General features: G+C 39.4%; 1 long non-coding RNA gene across 2 annotated transcripts; it reads left to right on the forward strand.

The window, feature by feature from the left end:
• Positions 1–302: 302 nt before the first annotated feature.
• On the forward strand, positions 303–5,600 carry LOC124289180. 2 transcript variants are annotated; one of them, XR_006901618.1, is made up of 3 exons: positions 303–397; positions 1,503–1,561; positions 5,440–5,600. It is a non-coding gene; the product is annotated as an uncharacterized LOC124289180 (long non-coding RNA). The 2 variants fall into 2 exon arrangements; XR_006901619.1 differs by lacking the exon at positions 303–397 and adding an exon at positions 1,026–1,102.
• Positions 5,601–12,923: the final 7,323 nt, after the last annotated feature.

Consider the following 12,923-nt stretch of genomic DNA (forward strand, 5'->3'; position numbering starts at 1 on the left):
ATCGACCCAGCCCTACATCCAGGTCTACCCAAACGTACACACAGGTCTATAGTCCCATGTAGTCGTACAACTTCCCTTTGGTCGACCTAGCTCGACATCCAAGTCTATGAGTCCCATGAAGTCCTACACCTTCCCCTCAATCAACCCATCCCTACACTCAGGTCTTTATGTCACATCCAGTCCTACACCATCCCCTTGGTCGACCCAGCGCTTCACCCAGGTGTATGTGTCCTATGTAATCTTACACCTTCCCCTTGATCGACCCAGCCGTAAACTAAGGTTGATTTGTCCTATGTAGTGCTACACCTTCCCCTTATTCGACCCTGCGTTACACCAAGGTCTATATGTTCTCTGTAGTCCTACACCTTCCCCTTGATCTACCAAGCCCTACACCCAGGTCTAAATGTCAAATGTAGTCCTACATTTTCCCCTTGATCGACCCAGTGCTTCACACAGGTCTATGTGTCCTATGTAGTTCTACACCTTCCCCTTTATCGACCCAGCCCTACAATCCAGGTCAACATAGAAGTACACCAAGGTCTATTTGTCCCATGTAGTCCTACACCTTCCCCTTGCTCGACCCAACCCTACAGCCAGGTCTCAATGTCCAATGTAGTCCTACACCTTCCCCATGATCGACCAAGCCCTACACCTAGATCTGTATGTCCCATGTAGTCCTTCACCTTCCCCTTTATCGATCCAGCCCTACACCCAGGTCTATATGTTCCATGTAGTCCCACACCTTCCCCTTAATCTACCCACTCCTACACCCAGGTCTATATGTCAATGTAGTGCTACACCTTCAAGTCTATATGTGCTATGTAATTCTACACATTCCACTTAATCGACCCTGCCCTACCCTCAGGTCTATATGACATATGTATTCTCATACCTTCCCATTTGATCTATCCAGCCCTACACCCAGGTCTATATGTCGCATGTAGTCACACACCCTGCCCTTGATCGACCTAGCCCTATACCCAGGTTTATCTGACCTATGTAGTCCTACACCTACCCCTTGATCTACCCTGCCCTACACCCAGGTCTAAATGTCAAATGTAGTCCTACAACTTCCACTTGATCGACCAAGCCCTACACCCAGGTGTATATAATTCATGTAGTGCTACATGTCCCATGTAGTCATACAGCTTTTCCTTGATCAACGCAGATTTACACCCAGGTTTATCTATATGTCCTATGTATTTTCACACCTTCCCATTTGATCTAACCCACCCTACACCCAGGTCTATATGTCCCATGTAGTCCTACACCTTCCCCTTAGTCGACCCATCCCTACACCCGGGTATATATGTTTTATGTAGTGCTACATCTTCCCCTTGTTCGACCCTGCGCTTCAACCAGGTCTATGTGTCCTATGTAGTCATACACCTTCCCCTTGATCGACCCAGCCCTATACCCAGGTTTATATCTTCCATGTAGTGCTACACCTTCCACTTGTTCGACCCAGCCCTACACCCAGGCCTATCAAGCCCTACACCCAGATCTATATTTCCCATGTAGTCCTACACCTTCCCCTTGATCGACCCAGCCCTACACCCATGTTTATATGTCCCTGCTTGTTCTACACCTCCTCCTTGTTCTACCCAGCTGCAAACCCACGTCTATATGTCCTATGTATTCTCACACCAACCCCATGATAGACCTAACCCTACACCCAGGTCTACCAGGCCCTACACCTAGGTCTATATGTCCCATGTAGTCCTCCCCATTCCGCTTGATCGACCCAGATTTACACCCAGGTGTATATGTCCCATGTAGTCAAGTCAAGTCAAGTATTTTTTATTCCGTATGCAGACCACAGTCCCATATACAACATACATACATTTGTTTACAAATATGGATACACTTTAAAGGGTGTACATATCAATAATCACGTGTTATTTGTTCAAATGCATTTCTTGTCAGTATGAATATAATATTTAATATAAACATATATACACACTTTGATAAACATGTATATTGGAAAAATGTGTGGTTTAGAGACAATTTATTAGAGTTTTATTGCTCTGATTTTATAATCATGAAAGATATATTTATATACATTTCTTAAAAGTGTTTCTTTATTTGTTGATAACAGGGACTTAAATTTATAGTAGTTTGGTTATTTCTGATATACATATGGTGAGTATTTTAATCTAAAGGAGTTATATTCAGTACATATAAAAATAAAATGGTCATCATCTTCTACACCCAGCTTACAAAATGGATAATTACGTTCTGCAACCTCAACATTTAACCATCGTCCCTCATTATACTTTAACCTTAATAACCCACATCTAAATTTGATCAAAATATTTCGAAACTTTTTGTCCAAGATACATGATAAATATTTGTCTGGAGTTAACAGACTTTTAAACTCTCGGTAAATACGGTATCGTGAACTGTTATTCAATGTACAATTCCATGATTGAAAAAACATATTTATTGCAACAGTCTTGAATCTATTTACAAACGAAGCTGCATCACCAACTGACTTAGACATCCAGACGTAACCAAATCCATGTCAAAAAAGTATTTCCCTAATAAACTAGCCACATAAAGAAACTGTGCATTGTCAAAATATTATCCCAGTTGATAACAGTACGATAACAATGTCAAAGGTACATATAAACTTTAATGGAGGGATCATGAGACCATAACAAGTCGGGAGAATTTCAGTTGAAAAGTCTATCACAATGACGTCACGAGTCCACAAGCGGGACAGGGGTCAAACGACCAATAATGGGTATGAGAACAAGAAATCCATAGCAACCCTTGACGTATGAGGGCGGGCATTGTCCTGTTGGAATGTTAATCCAGGGCCATGACGTTGCAGAAAAGGAATTGCCACAGGTCGAAGAATCTGATCCCTGTAGCCCACACCAGTTAAGTTGCCCTGAACAATCACCAAAGCGATTCCTCTCCAAGACACAGGCCTGTGCATAACGTTCTCCCATGCGTCTATAGGCACGTTGACGTCCATCACTATGGGAAATGTTAAACCTGGACCCATCTGTAAACACAACATTTCTCCACTAAAACAAGGGTCTGCGGACATGATTTCGGCACCACATTCGGCGAGCTTGTCGATGACGTTGTGTCAGGATAGGCCGTATGTCGTGACGTCGTGGTCTGATCCCGTGATGACGTAAACGTTGTCGAACTGTGTTGGGGTGGATACAGCGAAGTCCTGGGATGGTTCGGGCAGTCATCACTGCAGTCTGAAACCCGTGGCGAAGATGGGTCACCCTTATCCATCTGTCCTGTCTTGGCGTTGTTACACGTGGACGTCCAGAAAGTGGCCGATCGATGACGTCATTTGTGTTCTGGTAGCGTCTCACCAGTGCAGAAATGGTGTCCCGGTGGCAGTGAAAATGTGCAGCCACTTGTCGTTGAGACATTCCCCCACAGACCATCCCAGTGGCCTCATGACGTTGTGCAGACGTGACCCTTGGCATGCTATGCGTTTCAATAGCCGTTTAATTTTTTGAACGATCGCAAGGTCAGGAGTTGAGCTTCCCAAAGTGTCAGTATTGTGTGCCATTCATTTGCTCTGTTTTTCTTTCCCGGAATGCACGTGCAAAAATGTATTGCACGTCTCAAGGGCGAACCCACTGACGTCACGGAACGTAGCACGTGCATGCATGTTGGATACATGTCACTAATCTCTGAGTTTAAATCCTTATGTGTCTACACAGGTTTGATAAATTTCGATTATAAATTTTTGTATGCACAGTATATATGAAGCATATGTCTTATATCCACAGTTATCGTTATGCATTTGCATGTTTTACACTTTCAAAGGAGTTCTCTCTTGATGCATATGAATATCCTTTAACCAATATTCTAAAGTTTTACACAAAGGGTTTATAATGAGAGGATATCTTCCACACTCGCCATGTACAATAGCAGTAGGTGTTTGAGGGCTGACATTCAAGAAACATTTGCAAGCTGTTAGATGAACCTTTTCTATTTCATACAATTTATGTATTCCCCAGATTTCTGCCCCATACAGTAATATCGGCTGTATCTGCGCATCAAATATCTTAAAATACACACTGGGGTCTACTATTCCGATTCCATTTAAATTAGTTATTACTTCCATTAAAGCCCGCTTACCCCTCAGTGCTAAATCATTGATGCAATTTCTCATCTTAAATGTTGATAAAATCATTACTCCAAAATATTTATAAGTATTTAATGTTGTTATTGGTAAGGCATTTAGAAACCACTTTTCATTTCTTGCTAAGCGCCCTCCCCTTCTAAAAACAATAATATTTGTCTTCAGTGTAATTATGTGGAATATTAAGTTCATTCTGTAAGCCTGGAATTGTATCAGACATAAGAACAACATCATCTGCAAACATAAGTAACATGATTTCTAGTAAGTCTGGAAATAACTGCAATCCATATTTACCATATCTAGATATGTCGTCTGATAATTCACAAATGCAAAAGGAAAACAATAAAGGACTAAGAACACAACCTTGCTTTAAACCAATTGGACAGTCAAAATACTCAGTATATCCGTTATCACTTCTAACACAAGCTGTTACCGAGCTGTAAATACTCATGATAGCTGTTAGCATTTTCCCATGTAAACGACATTTGAATAAGCGCGTATATAACTTAGAACGGTCAATTGAATCAAAGGCTTTTCTAAAATCAATAAAAGCAACATATAACTTTTTCCTTTTCTTAATTAGACATTTTTCTATAACACCATGCAAAGTAAAAATATGATGAATCGTAGAGTACCCTTGTCTAAAGCCTGCTTGTGTTTCGGGAACTTTACTCCATATATTTGCCCAGTCCTAGACCTTCAGCTTCATCGACCCAGCCCTACACCCAGGTCTACATGTCCCATCTAGTCCTACATCTTCCCCTTGATCGTCCCAGCCATACACCATGGTCTATATGTCCCATGTAGTCCTACACCACCCCCTTGATCGACCTAGCCTTACACCCAGGCCTATATGTCCCATGTATTCCTACACCTTCCCCTTGATCGACACAGCCCTACACCCAGGTCTATATGTCCCATTTAGTGCTACACCTTCCCCTTGTTCGACCCAGCCCTACACCCACTCTATATGTTCAATGTAGTCCTACACCTTCACCTTCATCCACCCAGCCCTACACCCAGGTCTATATGTCCCATGTATTGCTACACCTTCCCCTTGTTCGACCCAGCGCTACACCCAGGTCTATATGTTCAATGTAGTCCTACACCTTCGCCTTCATCCACCCAGCCCTACACCCTGTATATATGTCCCATGAAGTCCTGCACCTTCACCTTGATCCACCCAGTGCTACACCCAGGACTATATGTCCTATGTATTCTCACACCTCACCATTTGATTTACCCAGCCCTACACCCAGGTGTATATGTCTCATGTAGTCCTACCTTCCCATTGATCGGCCCAGCCCTACACCCAGGTCTGTATGTCCCATGCAGTCCTACACCTTCCCGTTGATCGGCGCAGCTCTACACCCAGGTCTATATGTCCCATGTAGTCCCACACATTCCCACTGGTCCGAGATAGGTATAGTGATTACCAGTAAATAATATTTTCCCATTCAAAAAACATTTTTCTTTAGAGGAGACAGTTCCACCTCTTCTAAAGATAACTATATTTGTTTTTTTCAAAATTAACAAATAATTTCCATTCATATGTATAGCGTTCCAAAGTATTCGGTTGGTCTTGTAGACCGAAGATAGTATCTGACACTAAAATTACATCATCGGCAAAAATGAGAATAAAAAATTCAATCATACCTGGGAACATTTGCACACCGTTATAAAGAAGGAAAAGAATATAGGGCTTAAAATACACCCTTGTCGAACTCCCATGGGACAGTCGAAAAAATCAGTGACATCATCACCACAACACACATGATTTAATATTCAAGTACATAGATTTTAAAAAAGAATACATTTTCCCTTGTAAACCAGACTTTCGTAAGCAGTGTCATAATTTTACAATTATCCACAGAGTCAAAAGCTTTCTTAAAGACATAAAGTTTGTGTTTATTACGCGATAGACACTTTTGCATTATTGCATATAGTGTAAAGATATGGTCAGTAGTTGAATAATCTTTTCCAAAAGCCGCCTAGCACTCAGGAATTAAGTTTCTTAGATTTGACCAGTTTGAGATTCTATTGTTTAAAACAGTTGTAAATATTTTCCCAATAACACACATTAAAGATATGCCTCTATAATTATCTGGATTGTCTTGAGCCCCGTTTTTTATGTATAGGGACGATAATTGAACGGGACCAGCTTTCTGGAAACGAACCACTTTCAAATATAGTATTAAAACACTTATGGAAGAAGGGCATTAACTCGACTTGAGAACATTTAATCATTTCGATCATAATATTATCGGGACCAGCTGTTTTTCCGCTCTTTAAGTTATGTATAGCATTCTTTATCTTATCTACTGAAATTTGTGTTTCCTAAATCATTTGATCAACAGTGTCATGGTCATTCGAAGAAATAATGTCATCATCGAAGGAACAGCCATCACTTGGAAAAACAAAATCATTAGAAAAAAACTGTCTTAAAATGTGTCATCCATTCACATTTTGAAATATTACTTTTAGGATTTGATCTCTTTCTAAATGAACGAATTTGTTTCCAGAACCAAGCAGGATTCTGGATAGAATCATTCAATCTGTTCAATCGTTGATTACGCAGGCTAGATTTGAATTTTCTAAATGAAGCTTTGTATTTGTTTCTCATTTTACAAAAATAATTTCTGTTTCTCTCCGAGCGTCTACACCGAAAACTTCTAAGTGCTTTGCGCGCGTCTCGTCGTGCAGTTTTACGCTCGTCACATAAGGGTGCTTTATAGTGTCGTAACTGGGATTTGGGTGTTAGTAAACCCTACCCCAGTTACCTATTAATTATGATCGTTCCACATTGTCAGGCGTGATGTATGCTCAAGTTACACGCTCGCTTGGTCCATGGGGATGTTAAGTCCAGGAGTGAGAGGTCAGACGACAGTAACTCCTCAATGAACACATTTCATTCATGTGCTGGCACTCTGGCATACAATGAATAACTCAACACCAGGTTTTATACTCACATAGATTTACTCGATCCCTCTCTTCATTTGGTCTGGACAGGATGGGGCAAGCTCTTCACCAGATATGGATATCGATCGCGATGCGAACGTTCTGCTGACTTTGTAACCCGCACCACTTTCTAGTGCTGACGGTATCTTTTTAAGGTGTTCGAGCCTGCTCCACCCTTGTCACATGACCCTATACAATCCCTCTGATTTGTTAAAAATTACATCATTCCATGGTCTCATGTCTTGCCTCGTGATCGGAAAATTACTGAAACCTCTCATCTATGATTCATTGTTCATTAATACCTAAAATGACTCTCTGTTCTGTCAATAAGATTTATCCTGTTGTTTGATCCCTTACTTTATTACTAAGCCGTAATAGCATTGCTTTTCTGATGCAATCACCGTAATCCTCACTAACGAATTTGTGATACGTTTCTTGTATCACAGATGCCTATTTTAACCTTATAACATCCTCCGCATGTGGACAAGAGCTGCCCACAGCTCTGAATAAGTAAACATGAGTACATGGAGGCGATGTGTATAAAGACAACCAAATCTACACGCGAAGCAATACAGGACCACAGAACTCGACTTGGATATGAGGAGAATTTTGAGAGAAATCTGGACAAAACGCGAAACTGGCAAACATGTCCAAGGTACACTAACTTACGTTAATGGGAAGAAAATGGCTCCTATGTTACTTCGTAATACCACAAAGCATGAACACAACAAAACACAATACAATACAATACAATCCTATTCCGTTAAAGTTCATAAAGGTAATAAAGACGATTAAATGTCACTTCGTATGACCATATCTGGTCTGATCATTCACTAAATTCACTTGTCATCGGTCCCCAAACGAATTCACTGGCACTGTCTTGGGCAGGAAAAGTTTCAGCATGAGCTCTCCGGGATTTTGTACCGAACTCCACAACGAAATGTCAGATGGAACACACAGCGAAGAGTTAGTGATGTAGCACACAGCCTGGCAAGATCTCATATGATGATCTTGGGATGGAGCCTCGTGGGAAGTTGAAAAATGTTCGCACCCAAGTAGACTGGTAGACGTCGTTTATGTTGCGAACAACCGACCGTGTCGAACGATGGTGTCAGAAGAAGGTGTACAAGGCGATGATAGAAACCCTCTGTCTTATGGCGTGTGGCGTGTGGATCGACTGTGCCTGGCGTATAGTGGTTGTCACCACGTGTGGAGTCAGATGATTGATGGTGGAGGGGAACCGACGATAGTGGAGGAAGTGCTTGACTTCCGTCCTAACAGAACGTGAGCCGGAGATGGAGTTGCAACACTTGAAAAACAGTGTTAAGCCACAACCAACATATTTGTAACCGGAAGTGAATGGAAAGAGTATAGTGAAATATGGATATATATATCAACATGGAATACAACGATCTTTTCTGGACAGAAGGCCATGGAGGTAAAAGATCAAACTACAATACGCTTATTAAGACAAACCACGATACTGACGTAGCCTACTAATACGAATTGAATTCCAGTAATCCAGTTCCTACTGGTCATATTCATAATATGGAAAAGACATAAAGAGATACAAGATCGCAGTCATAGAAAGTATGGACGTAATCTATAATCGTCGATATGACTATGAACAATTAAGGTTCAACATTCAAGAAATGCTTTGTGGTGTAAAAGACGACAACGAGCAACATAAATAAATATGTGAGGGATTGAGGGAATACATTGAAACACTGATGAAACTTGACTCTATCAAGTAATATTAAGGAGAAGCAACTGGAGAATAATGTATAGTATGTAACTACCGGCTACCCATAATATGTGAGATACACAGTCCGAATACAATTAGTATCTCTATGGCAATGTTTATATGTTACAATATTGTTGTAAGAATGAGTATTACTATATGACTGAATATGCCTCTGATGACTAGGTAGTTAGAATAGAGACAAGAACCAGAATGTATTTCATATGAAAACAGAACTTAATATGACTTTAAAACTTGGGGTATTTATCGGATACCATTACCTATGAAATTCTAAACCATTGTATAATCTCAAGTGTTCAATGTACCGTACTGACAAGTGTTAGTTGCTTGTTGCACTTGATCACAGTATGAAAAATAACGTATAAAAATATTAACTAGGACAAATATAATGTCGCATTTGTCTACATCATACCAGATGGCAAAGACTCCGAGGCTAAGGTAGCTTTAATATGATGGACAGGATGCTGTCTGCCATATGGATTATGTCAAAGGTAACGAGAAAGCTGCCCCACACTGTTAGAGGCCTATCAATTATATTGTCTAGTGGGAAGAAAAGCTTTTAAACCACTGATATAAATCTTTACAAAAATATGTAGACTGTGATGGGTGGGAATTTGCAAAGAAGAAAAATCAAAATGTAAGTATTAAGAATGGAATTCCGGTTGAATATGAAAATCAGTGAGAGGATTTCCGGCTGACAATGTCAAGTCTCGGGAAATTAGAATAGTGAGACCATCATCTCAATTATGAAACATTATAAGCTCTTTCATACACTGGGAAGTAAGATGCAAATCAGCGTGAAATTTCTTGTCCTTTTTTGGATGGTCACGTTATTATCAAGTCATAATTGTGTAATTTTTAAAAGCATAATTTTCAAAGGTAAGTTATATTAGTTTTGGAAAGCTTAAAAAAAATCCAATATGAGTAAAAAGTTAATTGGTTATAATTTTGAAGTTGTGTTTTCAGACAATTATAAATGCTAATGTCCATATCGAATTCATCAAGTTTCAACGCAAAATGGCAAGGAATTTTAAATATACAAATCTGACAAGCTGGACGCTTCTCAATACGACAATTGCAAGTTAATATAATAATTTTATGCAATTGAAAATACTAAGGCCTGGTTCGATTTCAAGAGCCATCGATCGCAGTCCATTCAATCTAAATTTCATATCACACAAGGATTTTATTTCTTGTGTGTTTTGAGTAAACAAAGCAAGTGCGCATGTAAGAGACGTTTTACGTTTCGGACTGTGGAAAATTGGACAGTGTTTTTCATGTTCACAATAGCACGTTTGAAACTCCTTTGAAGAGAATTCAATATACTGGTCTTTCGCTTCCGAAATGGCTAAGAAATCCGGCAAATTCATAACCTGAGTGACATGCGTACTTGATTGATTAATAGGTAAGCCGAATGAGCTAATTCGATATACATGTTCATCGATGAGAGTGGAATGAGTTTGAATAGGAACAATATGCGAAATTAAAATTGACTCTCCAGTCCGAGAACAATGAACAGCGTTAACTATACATGTAATTATAACTTGGAATTAATGAGCAACGTGAAACAACGGATATTGCACATTAAGACGTTTCTGAATCATGTTAAAGCATTCTTTACTTCCTTAACTGGGAACAAAGATGGACTCAAATGGTGATGACTTAACTGCTTAATTACCAAATACATTTACATTTCTTGTCGAATAGTTGTTAAGAATGTAGGGCGATCTAACAAAATTGTCATAGAAATGAACATACTTTCTTCACATCTTGTGTGTGTCCAGCAAATTCCTTAATGTGTCTATAGGAGCTGATGAAATACAAGCATTTGTTTTAGACATGTACATGTCTGTCGACATCTGACAAACTTTAAAAAAAACACGAAAAATATTAGTTACATACTACTATAATTGTCTCATAAACTGCACCAGTCGTTCTGAATATTCGACTCTAGCAGTGCCAAAAGGTGAACGACCAATTGATCCAATAATTGAAAGAATTTCTCGTTTTGTAGGAGAATCCGTATATAGAACATGAATGTACAGAATTAATATTCCAGTGTCATTAGCTACCACTGTTCAGTAGGCGGGGAACTTTTCTTCCGCCTGTTTTATGCAACCATCTATTAACATCGACTGAATAACCATTGTAATGAGGTAATGAGGACGTACCAAACGTTTTGGTAATGTGTCCTATCGCGCATTCTGGATAAATCTGTCATTTTTGTATTGGAATACATGCATTCATTTGTTTTGAAAGATGTCAAAATTGAATAATTTCGTATACACAAAAAATATATTTTATTCTGAATGCAAACAATCGCCATACTGATCGAAGGAGACTCCCGAATGCTAAAATATAAAGAATGGGATTATGAACATAAATATAAACTTGAAAATAAGTAATATATATCTCATCAACATTTCGTACGAAAGGTTTCCATGCATTCTGAAACCGAGCAATGGTGAAAATTCATTCATCTCGAAACGTTTCCTGTAAATAGAAATTGATTGGATCTGAAATATATGTTACCAATTGTCACAAGTAGATAATGGTAATCTCACACAAGTAACCGTGCGAATAAGCAGCATACATCAATAGTAGTAAATTCAGATCAACCTCTTTCATCAGAAGATTTCTCATCACGGAACATATTTGTATCGGTACGATATAACCATTGAACACTGAATTCTCTTGACTGCCTTTCGAGTCATGTACTTGTAGTTCATTGCACATCATAGTATCTCATCGAACATCATCGTGTTTGTAAGTATATTGTATCATCACGTGACGCACTATCGTCAGATCTCTTTGGATCGTAGTTCATTTCTTTGTCTCGTATATACACGCATAGCGAAACGCTTTGTAATGGTCCGCGAAATATGTACAACGTCCCTTTTGGACAGCGCGACCTGTAACCTTCCCGTAGAAGTAATAGGAATATATGCAACCTGACCTAAACATTGTGGTCAGTAACTCGGGAATGAATTCATCAAGTAGTAGTATGCAACGTGACCCAAACCTTCGCAGCGTTTGGTCACTAACCCGTGTATATGAATGTATTTTTCAATATCAACCAACACATGACTGTATGCAGTCGAAGTATTCTGAATATACACAACTGGACATTTGACAATAAACAATACACATATCAACATCTATGCACGATTCTACATCCTTGTAACCATGTGAAGATTGAATCATGTAACATTGTAAAGAATGATCTATAGCATGTACCGATATGAGCTGTGCTCCATGCATATAGTATCAACTAGTTCCTGAAATAAAACACATGCAAAAATCAATATTAGAGGGGCGCTCTCCAACTCGATATTGCAGTGCGTAAACTGAAAAGGAAACTAAGAATAACAATTTGTCTGAAACAATATAATTCTAACGCTATAATTTCTTATTAAACGACTTCAATATCATGTAATCATAGATCTCCTTCAGGGAATTTGTATTCATGTTCATCTGTAACCTCATATACAGTTCAGGTCTCCAAATGAATCCTGTAGAATTTCTTTCCACTGAATATTCTACGCGCTCTAATGCATTTTGCTATACAAAACATTCTTGTAAATCCAAGGTAACATGTTATGCCTGTTCGTGGTTAATCTTTGAGCATTGGGGCTCATCAAATCCGTATCCTTATCATATTTCAGTAGTTTATGAATGTAATTGGACCGACCGACAACTGGAAATGGGTTAGTTGGCCTATGTTTGTGGCTGACAACCATTTTATGCCGTTTAGCGTGGCCAGGAACTTTCAGTCCTGTACGCTTGTCATAACGTCGTCGTTTGCACGTACGATGTGTCAATTGCTTGGAGACGTCATATTGCCGTTAAGCTTCGGAGTAATCTCCTGTGGGGACAGAGCTTACTCAAAGTGAGCTATCATCATACAAATCTGATGATATATCTGTTGCAATTGGAATCGATATCTTGTCGTAGTTATCCGACTGGGGGAGACCATTGTCTGAATTTGCTGCGCACGGAAAACATGACAGAATATCTACTGTATGCAGATGTTTTCCTGGTCGATATTGAACTGTGAAACCTTGGCAATGTTCCTTATTT

This window comes from Haliotis rubra, unplaced genomic scaffold (genome assembly GCF_003918875.1).
Source record: "Haliotis rubra isolate DU_JTF1 unplaced genomic scaffold, ASM391887v1 Scf435, whole genome shotgun sequence".
NCBI lineage: Eukaryota > Metazoa > Mollusca > Gastropoda > Lepetellida > Haliotidae > Haliotis > Haliotis rubra.